The sequence below is a fragment of the Moschus berezovskii genome, chromosome 6 (assembly GCF_049115385.1).
Source record: "Moschus berezovskii isolate FMDL1 chromosome 6, NW_MosBer_1.0, whole genome shotgun sequence".
Lineage (NCBI taxonomy): Eukaryota > Metazoa > Chordata > Mammalia > Artiodactyla > Moschidae > Moschus > Moschus berezovskii.
This window is the reverse complement of record NC_142465.1, coordinates 23368879-23395827: the sequence shown is the minus strand read 5'-3', so window position 1 is coordinate 23395827 and position 26949 is coordinate 23368879. Positions and strand designations below refer to the sequence as shown.

Here is a 26949-nt window from a genome sequence, read left to right as displayed (position 1 = left end):
GCACCCAACTTGGCATTACTAGAGTCACTCAAACGTAGGAGTGAAGACAAATGCAGGTTCTGATTTCCATCCCATCCTCCCATAGGCGCTTGTCAAAGGTCTCAGTCATTAAGCAAATATTAGGTGACTACCTTGTATGTTCCAGGTGCTCTGATGATGTAGGGAATAAAATGGAAAGCAAAACAGATGTGCAACTTCCCCTCACAAAGCATACAGTCCGTGGTAGCGATGGACAGCAATCCAGTGTAAAGTTACAGTTGCCACAGATGACAGATTCATAGGCATGTCAAGAGAACTGAGCTGCTTGCATACACATCACTGTAACCTGGGACTCAGAACTAAAGCCACCTGCATCAACACGACTGCATGGTTTATTCCAATAATTCCTGCCCAGGGAGCTAAGGCTATACAGCGGTAAATATCTTTATTGTTTGCTTTAGGAACTTCCTAAAAAAATCAGTTTATCTGAACTTCAGCTGCTCAAACAGTCAATTCCTCAGGATAACAGAACTCTTCACTGTATAACTCCTTGCTTCAAGACCCCCAGCTCACTCTCGATTCACTACTTCTAAATGATTAAATAAAGAACTTTGCCTGATCTCAACTGGATCCCCTTAAAACCACTGGAGTCAAGACCTCAAAACTCTATCATATATCAGCTCCTGACTTCCCCTTTCTGAGACATTTCTAAGTTTTACTTGAGTGACAGGTTATGCTGGTGGCTTTTTGGAGAGTCTATACTCAATAAATCATGACAAACTGATAGAGGCTATGAAATCAACACACAGGGACAAGAGTGGGTAGCAAGAGACCTTGTCTAGAACGAGAGTGGGGAAGGAGAGCTCAGAAAGCTCTAGAGTAAATGATGTTGGAGCTGAAAATTCAGCACCGAGGCGGAATTAACTAGATAAAGAAGGAAGGAGGACCTCTCTCGCCTCTGCGCTTCCAAGATGACCAAGAAAAGAGTAACGACCAAAAACAAGAATAATGGTCAGACCAACAAGGGCCTCAGCCACGTGCAGCCTATTTGCTGCACCAACTGTGCCTGATGCCTGCCCGAGGATAGTATATTAAGAAGGTCTTTATTTAGAACATCGTAGAGCTCACAGCCATCAGGGACATTTTTGAAGCAAGTGTCTTTGACGCCCATGTGTTTCCTAAGCTTCCATTACTGCATGCATTGTGCCACGCATAGTAAGGTCGTCAGGAATCTCTCTCGGAAGCCCCAAAGGACTGAATACCTCTACCGCTATTTAGACGTCCAGGAGCTACCCCATGTCCTCCTCCAAAGCCCAAGTAAGCATCCAAGTCCTTAAAGACTAAAGAAATATTGGGTTCTCCGAAATGACAATAAAATGGAAATTATACTTAAAAAAAAAACAAAGCGAAGGAGGGAGAGTGTTCCAGGCAAAGGCCTTGAATTGGGAGAGGACTGTAGTTTTCTAGAATGGGAAGAAGTCTACAGGGGCTGGAGCAGCAAGAAGGATGGGAGGAAGTGGAGGATAGGAGGAAATGCCCAAGGATGCGCAGAACCAGCCAGGTCATAAGGACCTCACACTAGGTACTGAAGATTGGAGCTCTTATTCCTGAAAGTAAAGGGGCACAACTGAAGACCTTCCAGCAGAAGAGTGATAGGATCTGATTTGACACTTTAAAAAGTTCACTCTGGCTGTTGAGTGGATGGAGTGATTGTAGAGAAGCAAAAGTTGATGGGAGATAGTTAAGAGCTGCTGTTGAACTCAAAAAAAAACACAAAAAACAAAGATGGATTTGTCACCTGTATTGTAATCCAAGTCCATCCTACACTCCCAGTTTAGGATGTTTTTCACCACAGCCTCCTACCTAGCCTAACTTAGACCATTCTCCTTTTTTGGCTGAACCACGCTGGCATGTGAGATCTTAGCTTCCTGACTAGGTATTGAACCTGTGCCCCCTGCATTGGAAGACAGAGTCTTATACACTGGACTGCCAGAGAAGTTCCTAATCTAGACCATTCTAAATCAACTCTAGGACCGAACTAGTTCTCTGATTTCGGTATCCTGTTCTATAAAATGGGAGAGATAATAACATATATACTTCTCGTTTAACTCAGCAAATACTTTTGAGCAACTGTCATATGTCCAGCATGTGCTAAGTCCCAGAAATTTACTCATGAGCAAAAGCAAGACAAGACAAACATATCCTGACATGCAAAGCCATCAGATCAAGTGAAACAAAGCATATCAAAGCTCTTTGAAAACTGTGACACTTTAGGTATCATATGTATTTTTTATTTGCTATTTTGACACCTGAGGTTTGACAGAAAACAGCAAACTTCTGTAAAGCGATCATCCTTCAATAAAAAGTAAATGAATTAAAAAAAATTAAAAAACCTTTCTGGCTGGAGAGAGACTGTTCCTCCCCAGGCTAGCAAACTTAAGAGATAGCCAAGGGCTTCCCAGGTGACTCAAGTGGTAAAGAACCACTGCAGGCTGCAGTCCATGGGATCACAAAGAGTCAGACACAACTTAGTGACTGAGCAGCTTCAAGAATCTGTCTGGGAGCACACCTTTGATATACCAACAAACCAATTAAAGCTGTCCTCTATCGGGCCTCACACCCCAGCAGACAATATCCTTCTGCCTTAATCATCCTAGGCCAGGTGTCAGGTGACTAGGACTTCTCTGGTGGTTCAGATGGTAAAGAATCAGCCTGCAATGCAGGAGATGAGGGTTAAACCACTGGGATGGGAAGATAAGGAAATGGCCACCCACTCCTGTATTCTTGCCTGGAGAATTCCCATGGAGCCTGGAGGGCTACAGTCCTTGGGGTCGCAGAGAGTTGGACATGACTGAGCGACTGACACTATACTTTAGAGTCCACAGAAACGAGACTGTTTACCCTGGGATGCCTTGACTTTCCCCTAGAAACTGCAAAAAATTTCTAGCCTCAGCTTTCCTCCTTTTTCCTGTCTTCTACTTGAAGATAAAACCCAAATTCTGGTGCTTTTCCTATGACCCTGTATGGCAACAGTGACTCTCCAGTCTAGACCCATGAGTATAATAAACTTGGTTTTCTTATGCTCTCCTGTGTCTCCTCCTGTGGCTGCCCTTGACTGACAATCATGTAAAAGCACACAGAAGACTGCATCAACACTTTTGATTGCAAGTAACTAAAACACAAATCAAGCAGCATGAAGAAAAAGGAACTTTTTAAACTCACTAGGGGACAGTCTGGGAGTATCCTAGACTGATGCATATTTGTATCTATGACATCAAAGAATGACCTGAGGGAGACATATCTTTCTCCATCACTCAGGCTGTTTCCACATTGTGGACCAAACGGCCATCAGCAGTGGCCATTTCTCAACAGAAAGATTCCATCTCTCATGAGAGCCCTAAGAGGAAAGTCCAGGGCAGAAATCTGATTGGTCTGGCTTAGATCATGTGCCTGCCCATGGTGTCAGTCTTGAGGTAGCATTCTCTCTGGGCCTGATTCACGTACACAGTCCTGGTGGAAGTAATTGGGTGAGTCAGTTCTCCTGAGCAATGTTTCTAAGGGTTGGTGTGAGGGAAGACTGGTTCCCTAGTGGGAGGTTTCTGGGCAAAGAACAACCACACCAACAAGTCCACAAGCAAGATGTTGCAGACAAACACTAGGCTTTATAATTAGGATCTGCGTATCTGATGTCTGATAACCTTTACGAGCCTCAACATAAATAGTAGAGAGGAAGGAAGGAAAAGAAGAGAAAGAGCAAAGTGGAATAATAATAGCTAGAGGATGACATTATGATAGCCAGGCTGATGACTTTCCAGATAAAAGAGACCGGGAGATGTTTTTAGTCTGAGGAAGTTGGACTGAAAAACACTGGAGAGAAAGGGGAAAAATCAGTGGGAAAAAGGTCAAGGAGGAGAAAAAAATAGAGAATATAACGAGAGGATTTTAGTTTGGAGGAGGGATATCTCAGCTTTTGACACAGGAAAGAAAGAGATTTTGATGGGTATGGATGTACCATACTTAAAAATCATTCATTTTTTTTAAAGAAAATTTACTGCTTGAATCATCTCTTATATAGGAATTCTCTTAACATTTTTTCCATAATTTACTTGAAGCAATTTTTAGTGTTACATGAAATAATGGTGCTTCTTATAATCAATAGTCACTTAGATTTGATGAAATTTGGTGGTAATTGTATCAGTAATTGACCATCCCCATGCTCTTTGTATTCAGAGCAGATGAAGTAAGAGATGCAGAGAGGTCGTTTGCCAGCAGGGATGGGGTTGAAATTTAGATAAGGTCAGTACAGCCCTGGCTCTGAATTGACTCTTGGTTCCACCAGTTGCTTCGAGTCAGGGCTGAATAGATCTCATCTATATTTCAACCCTTCCGAGTGTCTCCGACGGGTTCAGAGTTTGATTCTAAACGTGATTTCACCCCTCCCACTGTCTGGTTGGGGCCTCTCCTTTACCCTTGAATATGGAGTATCTTTTTTTGGTGGGATTCAACATTCTCCTGTCAATGGTTGCTCAGCAGCGAGTTGCAATTTTGAAGTTCTCGCAGAAGATAAGCACACGTCCTTCTACTCCATCATCTCAAATTGGCAGACGACCTCTCTGTATCTGTTACTTCATCTGCTCAGAATATGAAGAGCATGGGGACGGTCAAACAATTACTGATACATTTACCCACCAAATTTCATCACATCTAAGTGATTACTGATTATCAGAAGCACCGTTATTTCATATAACACTAAAAATGCTTCAATTATGGACAAAAATGTTGACAGTTCCTATATAAAAAATTCAAGAAGTAAACTGTCTTTAAAAAAATGACTCTTGGCTCCACCAGTTACTGTGCTTCCCTGGTGGCTCAGATGGTAAAGAATCTGCCTGTAATGCAGGAGACCCAGGTTCAGTCCCTGGGTTAGGAAGATCCACTGGAGAAGGAAATGGCTACCTACTCCTGTATTCGTGCCTGAAGAATTTCATGGACAGAGGAGCCTAGCAGGTTACAGGCCGTGGGATTGCAGAGTCAGACACGACTGAGTGACTAACCCTTTCACCTTCACTCTCCACCAGTTACCAGTGAGATTCCCCACTATGCTTCAATTTTCTCATCTATAAAATAGAAGGACCTAAATATGAAAGTTATGACCAATCTAGATAGCATATTAAAAAGCAGAGACGTTACTTTGCCAACAAAGGTCCATCTAGTCAAGGCTATGCTTTTTCCAGTAGTCATGTATGGATGTAAGAGTTGGACTGTGAAGAAAGCTGATCGCTGAAGAAGTGATGCTGTCGAACTGTGGTGCTGGAGAAGACTCTTGAGTGTCCCTTGGACTGCAAGGAGATCCAACCAGTCCATCTTAGAGGAGATCAGTCCTGCGTGTTCATTGGAAGGACTAATGCTGAAGCTGAAACTCCAATTCTTTGGCCACCTGATATGAAGAGCTGACTCATTTGAAAAGACCCTGATGCTGGGAAAGATTGAAGGCAGGATGAGAAGGGGGATGACAGAGGGTGAGATGGTTGGATGGCATCACTGACTCAATGGACATGAGTTTGAGTGAACTCCGGGAGTTGGTGATGGACAGGGAGGCCTGGCATGCTGCAGTTCATGGGGTCGCAAAGAGTTGGACACAACTGAGCAACTGAACTGAACTGAACCTATATATTTGGAGACCAAATGAATTAAATGTGTGGGAAAAAATTTAACATGTTGCTTGCACCATAGAGGCTTCGAGTAAAAGTTTGTTGCTGTGTTTTTAATTTTATCTTTGGTTTGGAAGATGTGTGCAAGTTTGGAAGGGCTGTGTTTCATTGCTGTGTTTTAATTTTATTTTTGGTTTTGGAGATGTGTGCATGTTTGGAAGGGCTGCCATGGCAAGTGGGAGTGAAACTGCACACCTCAGATGGGACTCGAATCTTCCAACTGAAGCTGCATGACTCATCTCTGGACTTAATGAAACTCAAGTTCTTTATGTAGAGAAGGCATTCAGTGAGAGGCAAAGTGCTAGGTAAGAAGTAGGTTTATTTATATCCTTTGTAAAGAGGTTGCAGGAAATGGGGCTTGAGAGGATGGTCATGTCCCAGGTCTCACGAAGTTCCTTGGCTTCTTGCAGGAAAGAATTCAAGAATGAGCCATAGCAAAGTGAAAACAGAGATGCACACTCCATAGGCAGAACACAGGTCCATTTCAAAAGGCAAGAGCAACCCCCCTAGTGTGGGGGTGGTTAATTTTTACAAGCTGGGTTCTTTCCTAGGCTAATGAGTGGGAGAAATGTTCCAGCTATTTGGGGGAAGGGGTAAGAATTTGCAGGAATTGGATCACAACCTACTTTTTGGCCTTTTCGTGTTGGCCTTGGGACTTTCATGGCATCTGTAAGTGTGTCAGTTAGCACGCTGGTGTGTTACAGTGAGCATATAACGAGACTCAGGGTCTACTGGAAGTCAAATCTTCTGCCATCTTGGGCCTAGTAGATTCTAAGCAGTTTATGCTGTATCCTCAGTAGCCCTGTCTGTCTTTTTATGGTTGTTCCCTGCCCACTTCCTTCCTGTCTCAGGAGAAAGTGCTAAGAACAAGAGGAGCAGTGCTGAGAACCCATCTGAGAGTTGAAACAGTCCATCTACAGCATCACTGTTTGTCCAGTGCTGAGTACCTCCCACTGATCGGGTGTAGGGTGGTGATGGCAGGCTGTACCACCTGATGTTTGGCTGAGTGAGTGCAGCAACATGTCACCCATGTTGCCACTGCTGCTGGTCCTTTGCTTACCATTCTCTTGCCAAGAGCACTTCTCCCCAAACCATGTGGCTCTGGCCTCGCTTCACTCAGACTCTTCCACCAATGTTATTTCTACAGTGATGCCTCCCTAGTAACCCTCCTGAGAGTAACAGTCTACCTCATCCTGATTGGTTGTTTTCCTTTTTATTTCTTTTATGTGGACCAGAAAGTGAAGAGAAACTAAAGATCCTCTTGATGAAAATGAAAGAGAGTGAAAAACCTGCCTTAAAACTCAACATTCAAAAAACTAAGATCATGGCATCCGATCCCATCACTTCAGAGCAAATAGATGGGGAAACAATGGAAACGGTGACAGCCTTTCTTTTCTTGGGCTCCAGAATCACTGCAGATGGTGACTGCAGCCATAAAATTAAAAGATGCTTACTCCTTGGAAGAAAAGTTATGACCAACCTAGACAGCATATTAAAAAGCTGAGACATTAGTTTGCCAACAAAGGTCCATCTAGTCAAAGCTATGGTTTTTCCAGCGGTCATGTATGGATGTGAGAGTTGGACTGTGAAGAAATCTGAGAGTCGAAGAATTGATGCTTTTGAACTGTGGTGTTGGAGAAGACTCTTGAGAGTCCCTTGAACTGCAAGGAGATCCAACCAGTCAATCTTAAAGGAAATCAGTCCTGAATCTTCATTGGAAGGACTGATGCTGAGGCTAAAACTCGAACACTTTGGCTACCTGATGTGAAGAACTTACTCATTTTTGTAAAGACCCTGATGCTCAGAAAGATAGAAGAGGAGAAAAGGAGAAGGGGATGACAGAGGATGAGCTAGTTGGATGGCATCATCAACACGATGGACATGAGTTTGAGCAAGCTGCAGGAATTGGTGATGGACAGGGAAGCCTGGTGTGGTGCAGTCCATGGGGTCACAGAGTCAGACATGATTGAGTGATTGAACTGAATTGGACCATTTTTAAGGTCTTTACTGAATTTGTTACAATATTGCTTCTGTTTTATGTTTTGGTTTTTTGGCCAGGAGACATGTGGAATCTTAGCACACCAACTAGGACTCGAACCAGCACCCCCTGCATTAGAAGGGAAAATCTCAACTGCTGGACCACCAGGAAAATTTCAGTGTGATACTTTCATTAGCATACGATGGCCCTGAGGGGAGAAAAAAATCCTACTTCCTCTCTGAGGCTCTCAGCTGGGGTCCCTGTAACAAGGTGAAGTTGCTCAGTGTGTCCGACTCTTTGTGATCCCATGGACTGTAGCCTACCAGGCTTCTCCATCCATGGAATTTTCCAGGCAAGAGTACTGAGTGGGTTTTCTTTCTCCAGGGGATCTTCCCAACCCAGGGATTGAACCCAGATCCCCCGCATTGCAGGCAGATGCTTTACCATCTGAGCCACGAGGGAAGCCTGTAACAAAAGACAGTTTAAAAGACAAAAACAAACAGAAGTTTATTAACGTGTATACCTGAGCTTCCAGGTGGCACAGTGGTAAAGAGTCCATTTGCCAATGCAGGAGAAGCGAGGGATGCAGGTTTGATCCCTGGCTTGGGAAGAGCCCCTGGAGAAAGAAATGGCAACCCACTGCAGTATTCTTACCTGGGAAATTCCATGGACAGAGGAGCCTGGGGGGCTACAGTCCATGCGGTCACAAAGAGTTGGACACGAATGAGCGACTAAATAGCTGCAGCAGCAGCGTGCCTCATATACAGAGAGAAACTCTGGGAAGAGTGACTCAGAGGTGGTTTAGAATTTGAACTTAAACACTATCTTCCGCTATGACAAAGGAAGAAAGGAGGGAGGGGAGGTGGCAAGTTAAGGGAAGGTTACCGGGAAAATATAATAAACGAGAGTAAGTCTTGTTATGCACAGTGATATCTGTGCCTTCCTTCTCTATGGAGAAGAGGTTTCCGTGATTTAGAATCCTCTTCTCCCTGGTACAGGGTGAGAGATGCTTTTTACAAATGGAGATTTCTTTTGTGAATGGAAATTTTCCTTACAAAAGGGTAATTTCTACCCTGACTTCAGAGCGTCACTGGTGTCTGCTCTTTCTCAAAGTAATCAGCTTACAATAATCCTTATGCAAAAGAGGCATATTTGGGGGCAGCATATTCTGGTATCTCATAGCATGTAACATTAGAGCACATTTCAATCTGTTTATGTATTTATAGCCTGTCTTCCTGGCAAGGAAAGAGGTGGTGACTTAGTTTTGTTCACTGTCTCTAATGTCTGGTTCGGAACAGACACATAAATAATTGTTGAGCAAACGAATGAATGAATGAATGCAGGGTGAGGGAGTGATTCAGGTCATCATCACAAGCTGAGGTTGCCAGCGAGGGGAATGCGGCCAGAGGCAGCTGAGACCCACTCGCTCATTCACTCAAAGCTACTTCTTGTGCTCCTGTTCTGTACCTACTCTGTTTTTGGTGCTGAAGACCGATCAGTGGAGAAAATAGATACAATTCCTGTTCTCTGGAGTTTATGTTCTACGGCCGGAGAGAGAAAATAAACCTGATAAATAATTCATTATGTGCTGTGTTTGAAAGGGATCTGAGCTACGGAAAAGTGAAGCAGGACAAGGGGAATCTAGAACACAGGCCAGAGGGCGGGACAGACTGTTGTTGATCACAGAGAATCTTGGAGCTGCCTGGGTGACGGTTTTTCTAGGCAGAAGGTACAGCTAGTACAAAGGGCCGAGGGTAGGAGCAAGTCTGGGGTGTCCAAGTAATAGCCAGTAGGCCGGTGTGCCTGCAGCAGAACAAGGTGGGGGTGCGGGGGGACCTGGGGATGAGTAGGGTGCCGATGTTGTTCTGGGCGTTGTCAGATGTCGTAAGAATTTGGGCTGTGATTCTGAGGAGTGGGAGGCATGCAGGGTTTTAGGTAGTAGAGTAACAGGATCTGGGCTTCCCAGGTGGCTCAGTCCTCAAGAACCCGCCTGTCAATGCAGGAGTCGCAGGAGCCTCAAAAGAAATCTGCAGCAGAGGGCACCTCCTGTGTCCAGAGAGCCAAGTCCCACCTCTGTGTCTGACCTGAGGGTGCCTGGCAGCAACAGGAGCTGTGTACACCAGTCTTTGTGAGTTTGTCCTTCCAGTCTACAGAGAGTCGCTGCCTTCACTTACCCCTCCACCTGTTGTGTCATCTCAGTAAGAAGAGGGTCATCTGAATACCATGAGCCCCAACCCCAAACCCCAAGGAAGCTCTGTGCATGAATGTCGGGTCCCGTCCCCTCACAGCACGTGTGACGAGAACTGCCCCACCCCTGGCCCCGACTTTCTGTGGCCTCATATGTGCAGGCGTTTATGACACAAGGGCAGCCCGCCATTGTCTAGGCTGTGACATTACTGTGGCCCAGTGACATTCTGTAACCCATCAGAACTAGAAAATTCTGAGACCTCCCTGTTAGTAGTGGCAACAGGAGTCAATGCAGAAGCAGAGAACTCGGTGGGTCAGCAAGAGAGGAAAATGGAGCCAATAAAGGAACGCCGCAGATAAACCGAGAGAGTGCTGGTCCAGGAATGAGGCTGCCTGCGTTCCTGAGCTGTTGACAGAAATAATGCGTGGGGATTCCTGCAAGTAGCTCTCCCTTTTCCTGAGGTAACTTGAAAACTGATCCACGCCAGGCTAAAGCATGTTCTCAGTTCATTCTTGATATTTCCAAAAAAAACCACCTTCTGCTCCCCTTGGCTCAAGGGGTGTGGCCCCTCCCCTCCCCTGCCTGTGCTCTCCCTGTGATTCTGCTCGGTGAGTGCTGCAGAGCTGGAACCCATATTGGGCCAAGTTCACATCTGACTTCTGTCATCAGGATTCTAGATGATGCCTCTCTTTTTTGCTTGCGGTTCAGACCTTGAAAAACATTTAACCCTCTTTTCTACCAGACATTCTCACCTTATTTTTACTATGATTGCTAACCTCGTCAGGAACTGAGAATCTAAAATAATCCTGGTAAGTTAAAGCTCTGTGTGGGTGCATATGCTCAGTCATGTCCCAACTCTTTGCGAACCCATGGGCTTTGCCTGCCAGGCTCCTCTGTCCATGGCATTTTCCAGGCAAGAACATTAGAGTGGGTTGTCATGTCCTACTCCAAGGGATCTTCCTGACCCCTGTGGCTCCTGCGTTGGCAGGTGGATTTTTTACCACTGAGCCACCTGGGTAGCCCCAAGTTAAAGCTACTTTCTACTATTCAACACAATCCAGTAAACACTACGTGAATATCTGTTATATGTTGGGTATTGGGAGCAACTGTGCATAAGGCAGGTAAGTCCTCAGGCAGCTTCAGTCTAAAAAAAAAAATTTGTAGTCTTATTTTTGGCCAGGTGGCATAGTACAGTTGTATATAGAGCTTTGTTTTGAGGATCATAGAAGAGCAATGGCTTATCCTTCCTGTGAGCTTAAGAACTTGAAGTTGGTCATTTGCTGACCCAGCAAACTCTTGGAACAAATTGCTGATTATTGCTGGAAAAGCTGATTAAAGCTCAAGCCTGTCTCCTTGTCTCATGGACTGAATACTTTATACTGAACCTTAATACTGCCATTAAGGTTTGAATGTCACTCTTGTTCCTTTAAACATGGCATCAGGCGAAGTCATTAACTTTCTGATAGCCAGTCCTTTCCCCCGGCTATCTGTTCCAGATCTTCACTGGGTCACTCAAGCTTCATGGATGCTTTGATGGAAATTGGGAATGAATACACACGTAGAATATCAAATCTGAAAGTACTTGGCCTGAACGGTTTTCTACCCTAGATAAGTAAAAAAGGAAAATTGAGTAAAATGATGGTTTTCTGCCTGCTTTGTGTCTGTGCAGTCTTCTGGGATTTCTCCAGTTTTATTTTTAAAGTTAACATACAGTAAAGTTGACTTTTTTGTATGTACTGTCTGTCCTGTAAGTTTTAACATGTACATAAATTCATGTAACCATCACCAAAATCAAGATTAAGAACAGTTCAATCCTGCCCCAAACACCCTCGTGCTGTCCCTTTGCCATCACACTCTCTCTCCAGCTCTAATCTGTTGTTCATTACTATGACTTTGTCCTTTAGAGACTTTCATATAAATGGAATCATTGAATAGGTAACCTTTTCAGACTGGTTCCTTCCGCTCAGCTTAATGCCTTTGAGATTTATCAAAGTTGTTGAATGATTCAAAGTTGGTTTCATTATACTGTTGAGTAGTGTTCCATTATGCAGAGGTACCATGGTTTGTTTATCCATTCACGAATTGAAGGACATTTGGGTTGCTTCCAATTTTTGGTGATTATGACTACAGCCACTACATAAACACTTATGTACAAAGCTTGTTTGCTTTTGTAAATGTGTTTGTTTCTCTACGGTAAATACCCAAGAATAGGATTGCTGGATGTGGTGAGTGAGCAAAGTCAGTCAGACAGAGAAAGACGGATATCATATGATATCGCTTACATGTGGTACAAACGAACTTATTTATAAAACAGAAATAGACTCACAGATGTAGAAACAAACTTACGGTGGCGGGGGGTAAGGGGGAATAAATTGGGAAACTGGGATTGACAAATACACACCACTATATATAATATAGATAGCTAATAAGGACCTACTGTATAACACAGGGACCTCTTCTCAACACTTTATAATGACCTATGTGGGAAAAGAATCTAAAAAAGAATTTGCTGTTGTTTGTTGTTGTTTAGTTGCTAAGTTGTATCCGACTCTTTTGAGACCCCACAGACTGTAGCTCACCAGGCTTCTCTTTCCATGGGATTTCCCAGGCAAGAATATTGGAGTGGATTGCTATTTCCTTCTCCAGGGAATCTTCCAGACCCAGGGATTGAACCTGCATCTTCTGAATTGGCAGATGGGTTCTTTACCACTGAGCCACCTGGGAAGCCCCCCAAAAGAATAAAAATATGTTTATTTTTACCTGATACACTTTGCTGTATAGCAGAAACCAATGCAACATTGTAAATTAACTCTATGCTAATAAAAACAAATTTCAAAATTTTTCCAGAGGGCATATGCCATTTTACATCCCCACTGACAAAGTACGAGAGTTACAGTTTCTCTGCATCCTTGCTACCACTTTGTATTTTGGTAATTTTTATTTTAGCCATTCTAATAGATGTGTCATGGTTATAATTTGTATTTACTTAATGGCTAATGACGTTGAACATCTTTTCATGGGCCTTATTTCTATCTTTACATTCTCCTTGGTAAAGTATCTATTCAAGTCTTCTATCCATTTTAATATTAGCTTATTTTATTTTTAAATTTTTATTGAAATATAATTGATTTACAACATGTATGGCAAAGTGGTTCAGTTATATAAACATATTCTTTTTCATATTCTTTTCTATTATGGTTTACTACAGGACAGCTCAGATGGTAAAGAATCCGCCTGCAATGCAAGAGACCTGGGTTTGATCCCTGAGTCAGGAAGATCCCCTGGAGAAGGAAATGGCAACCCACTCTAGTAATCTTGCCTGGAGAATTCCATGGACGGAGGAGCCTGGTGGGCTACAGTCCATGGGATCGCAAAGAGTTGGACATGACTGTGTGACTAACTTTCACTTTTCACTTTCACAGGACATTGAACATAGTTCCCGGTGCTATTAGATAGGATTTTGTTGTGTATCTATTTTATATATAGTATTAACAGCTTGTATTTGTTAATCCCAAACTTCTAATTTATTCCTCCTCTAACCTCTTTCCCGTTTGGTAGCAATCCATTTGTTTTCTATGTCTGTGAGTCTCTTTCTGTTTCGCAAGTAAGATCACTTGTGTCATATTTTAGATTCCACATAATGAAATCATCTGGAGAAGCAAACGGCAGACCAGTGCCTGGAGAATCCCATGGACAGAGGAGCCTGGCAGGCTACAGTCCATGGGCTCACAAAGAGTTGGACACGGCTGAGCGACTAAGCACAAAGACACCATATGATATCTGTCTTTCTCTGATTTAGTTCATTTACTACGATAATCTCTGGGTCCATTCATGTCGTAGCAAATGGCATTATTTCATTCATTTTGTGGCTGAGTAGTATTCCATTGTACATATGTACCACATCATCTCTATTCATTCGTCTGTCAATGGACATTTAAGCTGCTTCCGTGTCTTGGCTATTATAAACAGTGTTGTTATGCACATCGGGGTGCATGTATCTTTTTGAATTAGAGTTTTTATATTTTCTGGTTACATGCCCAGAAGCGGGATTGCTGGATCATATGGCAAGTCTATTTTTAGTTTTTTAAGATCTCCATAGTGGCTACACCAATTTATATTTACACCAACAGTATAGAAGAGTTCTTTTTTCTCCACACTCTCTCCATATTTTTTATCTGTAGACTGTCATGACGGCCATTGTGACTGGTGTTTGGTGGTACCTCGTTGTAGTTTTGATTTGCTTTTTTCTAATAATTAGTGATGTTGAGCATCTTTGCACGTGCCTCTTAAAATATGTATGTTTTCTTTGGAGAAATTATTATTATTCTATATAGTAGATGGAGAAGGAAATGGCAACCCACTCCAGTACTCTTACCTAGAAAATCCCATGAACGGAGGAGCCTGGTGTCCATGGGGTCGCAAAGAGTCAGACACGACTGAGCGACTTCACTTTCACTTTTCACTTTATATAGTAGAAGACTATTTAGGCCTTCTGCCCGTTTTTTGATTGAGTTATTTTTTTTATTTTTTGTTATTGAGTTGTCTGAGCTGTTTGTATATTCTGGAAATTAAGCCCTTGTTGGCCACATTGCAAATATTTTTTCCTAATATGTAGGCTGTCTTTTCATCTCATTTAGGAAATGAGACTCTGATGTGTAAAAGCTTATAGGTTTAAGTACATCCCATTTGATTATTTTTGCTTTTCTTTCTATTGCCTTGAGAGACTGACCTAAGTAAACATTGATACAATTTATGTCAGAGTTGGATTGTTTTCTTTTTATTGATATTTGAGGGTTCTTTAGGTATTCTGGTTAAATTCCTTTTTTAGAAATACTATTTGCAAATATTTTCTCCCAGTTTGTAGCTTGTCTTTTGATGCTGTCAATGTCTTTTGCATATCAACAATTTTAATTTTGATGAAGTCCAATTTATCAATATCTTCTTTTAAACTTCATACTTTTGGTATTTGTTTGTTTACTCTTCAGAATGTCGATATGATGAACTTGCCTTGACTAATATTCAACACTGAACCAGTCTTGCATCCACAGGATAAATCTCTCTTGGCATTGTATCTTATTGTTTTTGCATATTATTGGGCAGACTGGAGTTCATTTTGAGTGATACTAGAGGGGAAAAAGTAATAAACTCACCATTTTGGTCATCTTCTCCAATCTGACTGCTACTATTGACCTTCAGAGCCCTCAGACGCTTCATTTATTGTGTGCGGGTTTCATAGCTGCAGTCAGTGGGAGCAAGAGGGTGGAATGAGTCCATGTGCTCACTCTATTGCACCTACAATTGAACCTCTTCAATAGTTTCTAAAAACTCCTGCAAGAGACAAGAGAATGGTGGATGACATTTCTAGTCTAAATTTCCTGCCCAACCAAACGTTTAGACCTATTAATGCAAGGAAGAGGAAAAATGTACATGTGGGCGGCTGAGGTGGGGCTATCATATAGTCATGTGAAATATTTGAAAGCCATAAAAAGAAAAGAAAGTCTTTTAAGCTTCACTTTTACAGGCTTATATTTTGCCCACCATCTGTGGGAAAGGAAATAAGAAACGAAACACACGAATTAAAATAAGTTCTGGAATCAGCAAAGGACTAAAGAAAGTTTTACTGGGCAAGTTAGTATGGATTCAGGAAAGGAGGAAATACACTATACTTACTGAGGTTTTTTTGTACCATCTCCAAACCAGTACTTGCCAGGAATTTCCCTTTTTCCATTCACCCTGCTTATGAGCCCACCACAAAAAGCAAGGCTTGGGTTTGCCTAAGCCTACGCTTGAGACAGAAATAAAACCCTTCTCCCTCCAAACAGGGGACTGAGCTGTGAGACCTTGAAAGCTTTTCCTATTGCTTATCTTCTTTGTTATTCTTTTACAGCTTCGTGCATCCATAATAACATTGCCTTTCCCCCACACAATTGTCTAGCTTTGACTGTCATATCCGTGGAGTTCATGGAGTTAGGTCACAATAAAGGTCATCTTCTACACAATGTGCCACTGTGTTAGCTGGGTTCTGTCTGAATATATTAATTCTGGTGCATGTGTGTGTGTGTGTATTTTGGGAATTTTTCAGTCAGAGCTTAGTCCAGGATAAAAGATCCTGCATTGGGAGACTCCTGACAAAAGAGATAAGGATTTTCTCCATACCCTTTTCTACAAGTGTCTCTGTACTGGACTCCCATCCAGCGACTGGTTTGGTCAGAAACACCATTTCCTCCACTCTTCAAGTGCCAAAGTTGAGAAACGGATTGCTGGGTATGATTTGTATGATTTATAAGATGAAAATACAGACTATTCATCCCAAATGAGACACTAAATTTACTTTGAAAACCTGCTCTGTTTGCCCAGAGATGACTCTCATGGAAAACAGCCTGGAGCCTCTACTAAAATGAGGGTTGTTATTACCCAAAGCACTGTCCCTCCTCTCTGCAGCCTAGCAGGAAACAGAATTTAGAGTTTGGGGAAGTGAATTACTATCAGCCTAACAGAGCAACCTAACCCAGAGTGACCAGATTGCAGGCTTCTCATGAGCCAGGGACCATGTGCTCTTTACTTTAGCTCTTGCTCAGCGTGATCCTTCCACATGGGGGTCATCCACAAAACTATCTAACTAAGTGACATCTCGACAAGATCTGAGAGTTGATTCATGCATTCACATTTAGTGAGTGGCCTGCTATGGGTGAGACTTTGTTCTAGTTGCATACACTGAAATAAGAAAAAGAAATCCTGCTTTAAAAAGACTCTTTTAGTGGAAGAGGCAGGAGGTAACCAATGGTCTCAATCAGCTTGGCCTGCCCTCACAAAATAATGTAGACTGGATGGCTTTAAGCAACAGAAATTTGTTTCTCATGGTTCCAGAAGCTAGAAGCCCAACATCAAAGTATTGGCTAGTTTGGTTTCTAGTGAGAGCTCTTTCTGGCTTGCTCATGGTCACCTTCTCTCTGTGTCCTCACACCAAGAGAGAGATGAATCTCTGGTGTGTCTTCTTATAAGGACACTAATCCTATTGGATCAGGGATCCACTCTTAAGGCCTCATTTAACTGGTTCTCAATCTACATATAGTATGCTGAGAAGTAGGGCCTCAACATGCAAAGTTTAAGGGGATACATCTCAGTTCACATCACCAGCCATCCAACAAATTAATGAAGTGGCAGGTAGTACTGAGCGGTATAAGAAGAAAGTGGAAGAGACCAGGACAGCTTGAGATCAAACAATGCTAATAGGCTTCTCTGAGGAGATGACATTAGCAGCGGCTTCAGTGAAGAGAGGAAGCAAGCTGCTGAAAGGGGAGATGGCCCAGAGTCTCTCCCTTCTTTGGGGAGACCAAGACAAATGCCTGGTCACAGCAGGTAGAGGTTTCAAAACCAAAAAGGATTGATCAGATAGAGTTGATTAGGGAGAAAGAGCAGCTGTTTTGAGTGAAGCAGCCTTCAGCCTTTCAGCTCAGTCCCAAGGAGGAAGCACCTTGGCCCATCTGATCCCCACTGTGCCCGGAGGGTATGAAGGGGAGGAAGTCTAAATGTATTTATAATATCAAATCTCTCTAATAAAAAGAGCTCAAACCTCAGGAGATTTTAGCCTGTTCCCAGAGCCCTGAAATAACTCATTCAACAATTTGCAATAATTCAGAAGCTCTTATTACTATGTGCCAGGTGCTGTGCGATTACTCATGAGCATGGCTTGGCATAGAAACTGGTAAAATGCCCTTGGACTTCTTTTCCTGGAAGGTTGTATTACAGTGGAAAGTCAACCAGGTCTGTCGCAGGCTTGGGATGCCCTAGGACAGAACCGGCTGCTCTTTCCCTGTTGCTTGGTCCTTATCTTTGGTTCTCTTCTCTATTTTGTGTTCTTTTCCTGGTTACCTCATCTGATCTTATATAACCTCTATGCCTATTAATCTGTAATTTACATTTGCATTCACACCTTTATTTTGAACACTGAACTCATAGATACTTAACGACCTTGACCTCTCTGTTAGGATGTCTGATAGATGCCCCAGACTTACTGTACCCAAACCGACCTTGTCGTGTTCCTCCCCAGTCCTGCCCTACCCACAGTCTTCCTCACCCGAGCTGATGACAACTTCACCCTTGCTCAGTCCTGAAACCTCAAAACCACACTTGACTACTCAAATCTCATGCCCAGTCTTTCAACAAATCTTGTCGGTTTAATCTTCAACATATACACAAACTCTGGCAATTATCTGCATGTCTGCTGCTACCAGCCTGGACCAGGCGCCATCATCGCCATCATTTTTCCCCTGTGTTATTGCAATAGTTACCTGATGAGTCTTCCTGCTACTACTCTTTTTCTGTTTGTCAAATAAAAAAAAAAATGAAGTATAGTTGATTTACGATGTTTCTAGTATACAGCAAAGTGATTTATGAACACTCACACATATGGGTCTTCAAAGGTGGCAGCGGTGGTAAAGAATCCGCTTGCCAATGCAGGAGATGCAGGAGCCGCGGGTTCAATCCCTGGGTCAGAAAGGTCCCCTGGAGGAGGAAATGGCAACCCACTCCAGTATTCTTGCTTGGACAATACCATGGACAAAGGAGGCTGGCAGGGGTACAGTCCATGGGGTCACAAAGAGTTAGCTATGGCTAAGAATGCATGGCACACATGTGTATATTAACACATATATATATAAATGTATTATTTTTCAGATTCTCTTCTATCAGATTATTACAAGATATGAAAATCCCTGTGCTATACAGTAGGTCCTTATTATTTTAAAAAATTTTGATTGGAGTACAGCTGATTTAAAATGTTGTGTTAGTTTCTGCTGTACAGTAAAGTGAATCAGTTATACATATATCTACTCTTTTTTAGATTTTTTTCCCATATAGTCATTACAAAGTATTGAGAAGAGTTCCCTGTGCTATACAGTACACTCAGTACTAATTAGTTATCTATTTTCTATATAGTAGTGTATAGCTATTAATCTCCAATCCCTAATTTATCCTCCCTCCCAAGTTTTTCCCCTTTGGTAATATGTTTTCTATGTCTTTGCCACTATTCTGTCTTTTAAATACGTTCATTTTAATCATTTAAGATTCCATATATAGGTGGTATCATACGATATTTGTCTTTGTCTGATTCACTTCATTTAGTATGATCATACCTAGGTCCATTGATGTTGCTATAAATGGCATTATTTCATTATTTTTGTGGCTAATTAGAACCCCATTGTGTGTGTGTGTATGTTATATATATAGCATATATATTATATACATCTGCTTTATCTGTTTATCTGTTAATGGACATTTAGGTTGCTTCCATGTTTTAGCTATTGTAAACAGTGCTGCTATGAACATTAAGGTGCATGTATCTTTTCAAATTAGTTATCAGGTGTGTTTTTTTTTTTTTTATATATGCCCAGGAGTGAGACTCCTTGATTATACGGTAACTTGAGTTTTAGTTTTTAAAGGAAACGCCATACCATTCTCCATAGTGACTGCACCATTTACATTCCCACCAGCAGTGTAGGAGGCTTTCCTTTTCTACTACTCTTCCTCCTTTGTAGTCTATTCACAAAAAGCAAGTAGATCCTTTCAAAATGTATGTCAGCTCATGACACTCCCTTACTCAGATTCTTGCCCCATTTCATTGAAAGTAAATACCAAAATCACAGAGCAGCTTACAGTTGTCTTTCATTAATTCCCTGACCTCACAACTACTCCTTTTCCCTTGACTCACCTTATCCTAACACTGGTTTCCTTGGCTGGAACTCATCAGGTCCTTTCCTGGCTCATTGTTTCCTATGCCTGGATCTCTTCCTCCCCCTTTACACATGGATAGCATCTTCTTTTCGGCTTCCAAGGTGGCTCAGATGGTGAAAAGATCTGCGTGCCATGCAGAAGGCACAGGTTCAATCCCTGGGTTGGGAAGATCCCCTGGGGAAAGGAATGGTTACCCACTCCAGTATTCTTGCCTGGAGAATACCAGGGACAGAGGAGCCTGGTGGGCTACAGTTCATGGGGTCGCAAAGAGTTGGACATTTTTACTTAAGTATCACCTTCTTAGTAACACCTTCCTGAACATCTTATTTAAAATTGCAACTTCCCTCACAACACTCCCAATCCCTCTTACATTGCTCGACTTTCTTGAACATTCCATGTCACCATCTGACACATCATGCAGTTTACTTATTACCTGTTCCTAACTGGCTGTATGCTCTCACTAGGCATCAGTTCCACAGGGACAAGAATTCTGCCTGTTTTGCTCACTTGCATAAGCTCAGGAGTCTACTAAAGGAGATCAGTCCTGGGTGTTCATTGGAAGGACTGATGCTAAAGCTGAAACTCCAATACTTTGGCCACCTCATGTGACGAGTTGACTCACTGGAAAAGACTCTGATGCTGGGAGGGATTGGGGGCAGGAGGAGAAGGGGACAACAGAGAATGAGATGGCTGGATGGCATCACCGACTCGATGGACATGAGTTTGAGTGAACTCCGGGAGTTGGTGATGGACAGGGAGGCCTGGTGTGCTGTGATTTCATGGGGTCGCAAAGAGTCGGACACGACTGAGTGACTGAACTGAACTGAACTTAGTAGGTACTCAATAAATATTTCTCTTGTGAATTAATTGCTTTTAATGTAGATATGTTGCTCTCCCCACAAGGCTATGGACAATATTTAATGCAATGCCATGCATCGTAGACCTTCAAATACATGATTTTGGTGGGTTGGTTAGTTGGAAAAAGGCACTAATTGTGCAGCATTTTGCAAAATTGTCTAATCTAATTTCTAGCTCAGGAAAACTTTTACAAGAATGTCATGATTATATAAAATGCATTTTATTTTTCCCTGAAGTGTAACTGACATGTACAAGAGTACATCTATCATAAGCATGTAGCTTGTTGTATTAATTTCACAAAATGAAGTTTCCTGTGTAATCAATGCCCAGAAGAAGAAACACACATTATCAGCTGCTAGATGCTACATTTCCAGACTTCTGACATCAGGGCTTAGCGTAAGCACATTTATTTTAAAGACTACATATTGGGGCTCCAGCAGTTTTAAGATTGCTTGTATACAACTGATCTTATAGAACTGATGTGATTTTTTTCCCCTCACTGAGAAAGAAAACAGAAAAATGAAACGTTTTACAAAGCACAAGCGTAAGGAATGTATCAGAAGCTCACATTTCCAAACAGACTTTTGGGCAAAAATCAATTAAGCTCATATGTAAGAAGCATCTACTTTTACCTCAGGTACATTTAAGATGGACTAAGAAATACATTGTGTGTCAGAAATATATGTCAAGTGCTAAGTTATTATTCCTTTATTGCCTTCTTGGCTTGAATATCAATGCTGTTATGTCTGTAAGAATTTCTCACATAAAGTAAGAAGAAGCTTACTGAAGTTCCCTTTAAATCCCATTTAAATTTAAGGGTAAAGAACTTGCACACATGTGGGTGAGCTGTTCTCCCTTATCCCTTCACATCCCCAGTTCTATTCTCAGCACTTCTCTTCACTGCAGAAGCAGATGACTCAGACTTCCTACTGTTTCCCACCTCTCCCTCAGACCCTACCTCTGGCCTCAGGGAATTCCCCCTGACCAAATAATCAGAAGACAGGGGGACTCTGGCCTGATTTAAGGACGTATCTGTCTAGGGTGGCTCTGCAATTCAGAGGGAAATCTTCCTGTGATAGAACTTCAGGCACTACATCTGGTTGGTCATTTGACATGAAAAAAGAGGTACCATAAGTTTTCCTGAAATATACTGTTTCATGGGCAATAGTTAACAGGTGGATGGACTAATCCGGGCTCAGTAATTTTTAAACATCTTGGAAGACTGATGCCAAGATCATCTGCAGGGAAATTATGTCATGGACCCCTAAGAACGGCCACGGTGTTTGAAGCGACTTGAGTCTCATGTAAATGGCCCCCAGAGGACAGTCATTGCATGGAATGCTAAGTAGGGAGGTGGCCAAGATGGCCTATGCCTTGTTTGCCAGTGAGCCTCTCCCCTGGCCATCTGTGCACTTGCATGAATGGCTCAAGTACCAAGTGGCTGTGGGAACCGAGATAGACGCAATACACGGGGACAAAAATGTGCATTTCCTCTCACCACAGTTGATCTAGCCCCTGCCGCCGTAGAGTGTCCAACTTTCTGAACCGGAATCCAACCCTACGCCCATATTTGGCACCGTTTCCTAGAAGCATCAGCCATTCAGGTCAGTTATTTTGGACCACTCCATCTTGGAAGAGGCAGTGCTATACTGTATCTTTATGGGAATAGTTGCATATTCTGGAGAGTGATCCCCCTTTATTGCTTGCCGTGCTTCTTCCAGCGTCATCATAGGTGGTTGATAGACTGCCTTCTTCACCCCCATGATATCACGCACGTCACTGCCTTTGACTTCGGAACTCACTTACAATGAAATAAATGTGGTACTGAGAGCTGACGTCAAGAAATCCACTGTTTCTTACATCACCTAGAAGCACCTGGCTTGATGGAGTGGTGGAATGTCACAGTGAAGTCTCAGTTTTCTTAGTTTTAGTTTGTATTTTATATTTGAGTATAGTTGATTTACAATGTTGTGCTAGTTTCAAGTGTACAGTGAAGTCACTGTTATCCATACCCATATTCCATTCTTTTTCAGATTCTTTTCCCACATAGGTTATTTCAGGATATTAAGTAGAGCTCCCTGTGCTTTACAGTGAAAAGTGCAAGTGAGACTCACTCAGTCGTGTCTGACTCTTTGTGACCCTAATGGACACAGTCCATGGAATTCTCCAGGCCAGAATACTCGAGTGGGTAGCCTTTCCCTTCTCCAGGGGATCTATCCACTCCGGGGATCAAACCCAGGTCTCCTGCATTCCAGGCAGACTTTTCACCAGCTGAGCCACAAGGGAAGCCCTAGGTCTTTGTTGATTTATCTATTTTATCTGTAGTAGTGAAAATCCCATGGATGGAGCAGCCTGGTAGGCTGCAGTCCATGGGGTCGCTAAGGGTCGGACATGACTGAGCGACTTCACTTTTCACTTTCACATTGGAGAAGGAAATGGCAACCCACTCCAGTGTTCTTGCCTGGAGAATCCCAGGGACGGGGGAGCCTGGTGGGCTTCCGTCGATGGGGTCACACAGAGTCGGACACGACTGAAGTGACTTAGCAGCAGCAGCAGTGTGTATGTTAATCCCAAACTCCTGATTTATCCCTCCCCTGCAACTTCCCCCCTTTGGTGGATCAAGTTAGTTTTCTAAATCTGTGTCTGTTTTGTAAATAATTTCATTTGTTCATTTTTAAGATTCACTTTTATCATTATTTTTAGATTCCAGGTATAAGGGATATCATATGGGACTTGTCTATGTCTGACTTATTGAAGGTTTGGTTTATGGAGGGGGGCAGCAAGGGAGACAACCTCATGTGAGGCTGGAGTGTTGTTCATCAAGTGGTCAGATCAGTGGTCAATACAAGGTGCTGAGTATATGTCTGTAGGCACCCAGGGTGCGGATGGAAGTGGCTTCTCTGTTACCCTGAATTACCCTCTTCAAGAAGATTATCTTCCTGTCCCTGAAACATTTTGTATCTAGTGAGTTTGCAATCCTTGTGTCAAACAGGGAGGCATATTTCCACTGAGCAGCACTGAAAATGCCCCATGGCCATCTCAGGCTGTGCCTACCATAATTAAGGGCAAAGAATTGGGTGTTTCTATGGGCCAGTGTGATTGATTCTGTTTAACAGGGAGAAATTGGATTGCTACCCAATGGGGACAGTGCTATGACTGGAGCCCATGGGATTTATCGTACTCCCTGTGCAACTGACATGGTCAATGGGAGACCAGAGCAACTCCATAATGACAGAGCGCTAAGTATGATACCTGGGTCCTGAGCAATTGAAAGGTTGGCTCGTTCCTTCAGGTAAGAACTGCCTTCACTGCCAGGGTGCTAGCTGAGAGTCAGGGCATCATGAACAGAGCGGGCGGGAGAAGGAAGCCAAGATGGTCACATTAAATTTGCTCAGGCCTGGGGCTGGAGCAGCCAGATTCTGTTGTCCTTGCTTCCTCATCTCCCGCTCCTGGCCGCCTTGCACCCTGCTGGGTTTAGTGTCCAGGAAGGAGCAGGAAGAAACTCTGTCATCCCTCAGTGAGGACACTTTGAGGGTTCTCATGGTTGGGGACCTGAGCTGCTTTCTCCAGCGGAGGAAAGGACTAGAATGGAAGCTGAGTGACAGCAGGGCGGCCTGGCCTGGTTCTTCTTAGCTCTTTTCTCTGTCCTCTCTGGCCAGGCTCTGGGGCCTGGAGTCTGACCACCACTGCACCAGGCGCCTGGCGTGCTTTCCCTGCCCTCTGAGCGGAGGCACCGGCGGGAGGCCAGCGGATGCGGTCGGGGATGCCTCCGCCTTCCCTGGGCTCCTGCTGGCCGAGGCTCCAGCTCCCAGCCGTGGGTCCCTTCGGGCAGCACAGCTCTCGGCAGACTGGGAGCTGCACCCCTCTCTGGGGCTGAGGGCGAATCCCTGGGTGTCTCCCTAGATCTTGTCAGCCCCATTAATCCTGCCCACGCCCGTGTAAATAATCCCTGCGCGCAACGCTTTTCAGTTAAACCCCTTTGAGGGTGCCATCTGTTTCCTGCTAAGACTTCCCGTGGATAGAACAGGGAAAAATCGCTGAGAAATTGAGATACGATTGGCTGCTGTGAGGAGAAGGGAAATTTAGGGGATATACAGGCAAACACATTACAGCAGGCCAGAATCCATGCCTTTCCACAGACTGAAAAAAAATTTAAAAAGAAACCAGTCATCTCGACTGGTCTGAGTTCATAATTTTTTGTTGCTGTTTGTTTTGTTAAGGGTTGTCAGGTAGTTAAAGCCTGTGACACGAATTGGGTTGTGCCTGAGACTGAGGGGATTCCTTCAGTGCTGAGTCAAGGGCAGGCCTGGAAGGATTGGGAAGCCGGGGGATTACCTTCATCTCAGACTTTAGTCAGGACCTCCGAGTCCTCCCCAGAAGACCCTGCTCAAGGAATATTCCAGGCAAAAGAACACACTTTTAGTATCACGTGCTCTCCCCTCTCAATTCTGTATCAATGGCAGACATCTTCTCTGGCTCATGGCATTCTTTCCATTAACCCTACATATAGTCTGAGAAGCCCTCCAGGCAGCCAGTATCCACTGACCAGAGCTGGAATGCCAGACAAGAACTGTCTGCTGCCTCGGAACTTAGAGCTCTGACCGCCAAACCAACAGCTGAACTGGGTCCCCTTAGAGCCTCCAGAAGACTTTTTTTTAGCTGGACCTTGCCAACATGGCAGACAGTGTGGTCTTTTTGATTCCTTTGGCTCCTCAGGCCAAAAACCTGACCTTGTCTTTCTCTCTCTCCATCTACTGTAGAAGCTTCAGAGGCTGACAGCATGTCGTAAAGACAGCAGCTCGTACCTTTGCAACATTAACAACATGCACGGTGCTGTTCTTTCTTTCTTTTTGGCTGTGCTGGGTCTTCACTGCTGATCAGGTTTTTCTCTAGCTGCAGAGAGCGGGGCTACTCTCTAGTGATGGTATGTGGGCTTCTCATTGGGATAGCTTCTCTTGCTGCAGAGGGCTTTAGGGTGCACGGGCTTCAGTAGTTGCGGCTCCCAGGCTCGAGAGCACAGGCTCAAGAGTTGTAGCTCACAGGCCTAGCTGCTCCATGGCACATGGAATCTTCCCAGATCAGGGATCAAACCCATGTCTCCCACATTGACAGGTGGACTCTCTACCAAGGAGGCATCAGGGAAGCTCTCGTGGCATTGCTTTTAAGTTTTATTTATCTACTATGTATGTTTTATGGATGAGGAAACAGAGTGTGGAGTGACTTAAGTGCCTGACCCTGTCAGCCAGGTGGCATGTCGTAGACTCGGGATTCACCTCTGCTCAGCAGACTCTGAACTCCCTTAGGTGCTGCTCGGTCGTGCTCTCATCTTGCTTATCTGGGTAACCTTGGCACCTGGTCCAGAGCCTGGCAGGAGGTCAGTGTCATTAAATATGTGCTTAAAATTGTTCAATGAAGAGAAACCCTAACATAGAAAGCTTCTTCCACTTTCAAGCGCCTTTTCCCTGGACCCTGGCCTGGCTTTATTAGGCTATATGGCTTTATTAGACTTCAAAGGAAGGGCAACCTTTAGTAGACTAAATCAGCAACCTGGAAGAAAAAAGGAGCAGAGTGGCCTAGCGTTTTGTGGGTCCAAATCCAGGCTCTGCCAGTCCCCTAATCTGTAAAATGGGAATTTAAGTGGTGTATATCTTGAAGAACTGTACTAAATGCTGTACTAAAACTTGGCGTCCAGTGAATAATGCTTAGTGGCAGTTTTGATTTACAAATCAGCCCAAATGTAGCAGATCTAAGTGCAAAGGGAAAATTTCCATTTCTGGGAGCAATTCCTTTCCACTTCCGAGTTCCATCTCCTAGCTGAGGGCTCTTTCTGTGGAATCTATGTATTTCTTCTTTAAGCCCCTATTGATGTTTTGTCTCTAGAGCCAGTGAGTGCAAGGAGAGAAATCCTTGGGCTCCCTCTAGCGGCCACTGTTGCTCCAACTTTGAAATTTTCAGTAACGTCCTGGGTGGGACCCACAGGATGCTTTCTGAGATTTTGTTTATTCCTCCAGGTGTTCGCCCTCCTTCTGTGCTGGCTGTTTCCTGTTTGTCCCATGAGGTCTACACTCCACCACTTTCCACTCTGCTCTGGGCCCCAGGATGCCGACTTGTAATAGACTGCCTTCATAATATCCCTCACCCACCAACTTCTAGTTTATCCCAACCAATGGAAGTCACCAGCCCTGAGGCCTAGGGTATTGTTTCTCCAGGCTCCTCCCAGCCAGGTTTCTAAGAGCAGACAATACCACCCTCCTAGCAAAGCCCACAGCTCCTGTCATTAGACTCTGAGGTTTCTGGTCCTTTGGTGTTGGCTCTCTCTGTCCCCCTTCAGACCTAGGGATGGCAATGACTTTGTGTTCTTATTACCTCATAATACAGCAAGTCTCTCTATGCCTTTATAAAGAGGGACGGGGAATCCTAGCATGCTGCAGTCCATGGGGTCTCAAAGAATCAGACACAACTTGGCAGTGGAACCACGGCAACACAGCGTATCTCAGATCTTT

General features: G+C 43.6%; 1 pseudogene; it reads left to right on the top strand.

The window, feature by feature from the left end:
- Window positions 1–950: 950 nt before the first annotated feature.
- Window positions 951–24349, top strand: LOC148777554 (small ribosomal subunit protein eS26 pseudogene; annotated as a pseudogene).
- Window positions 24350–26949: the final 2600 nt, after the last annotated feature.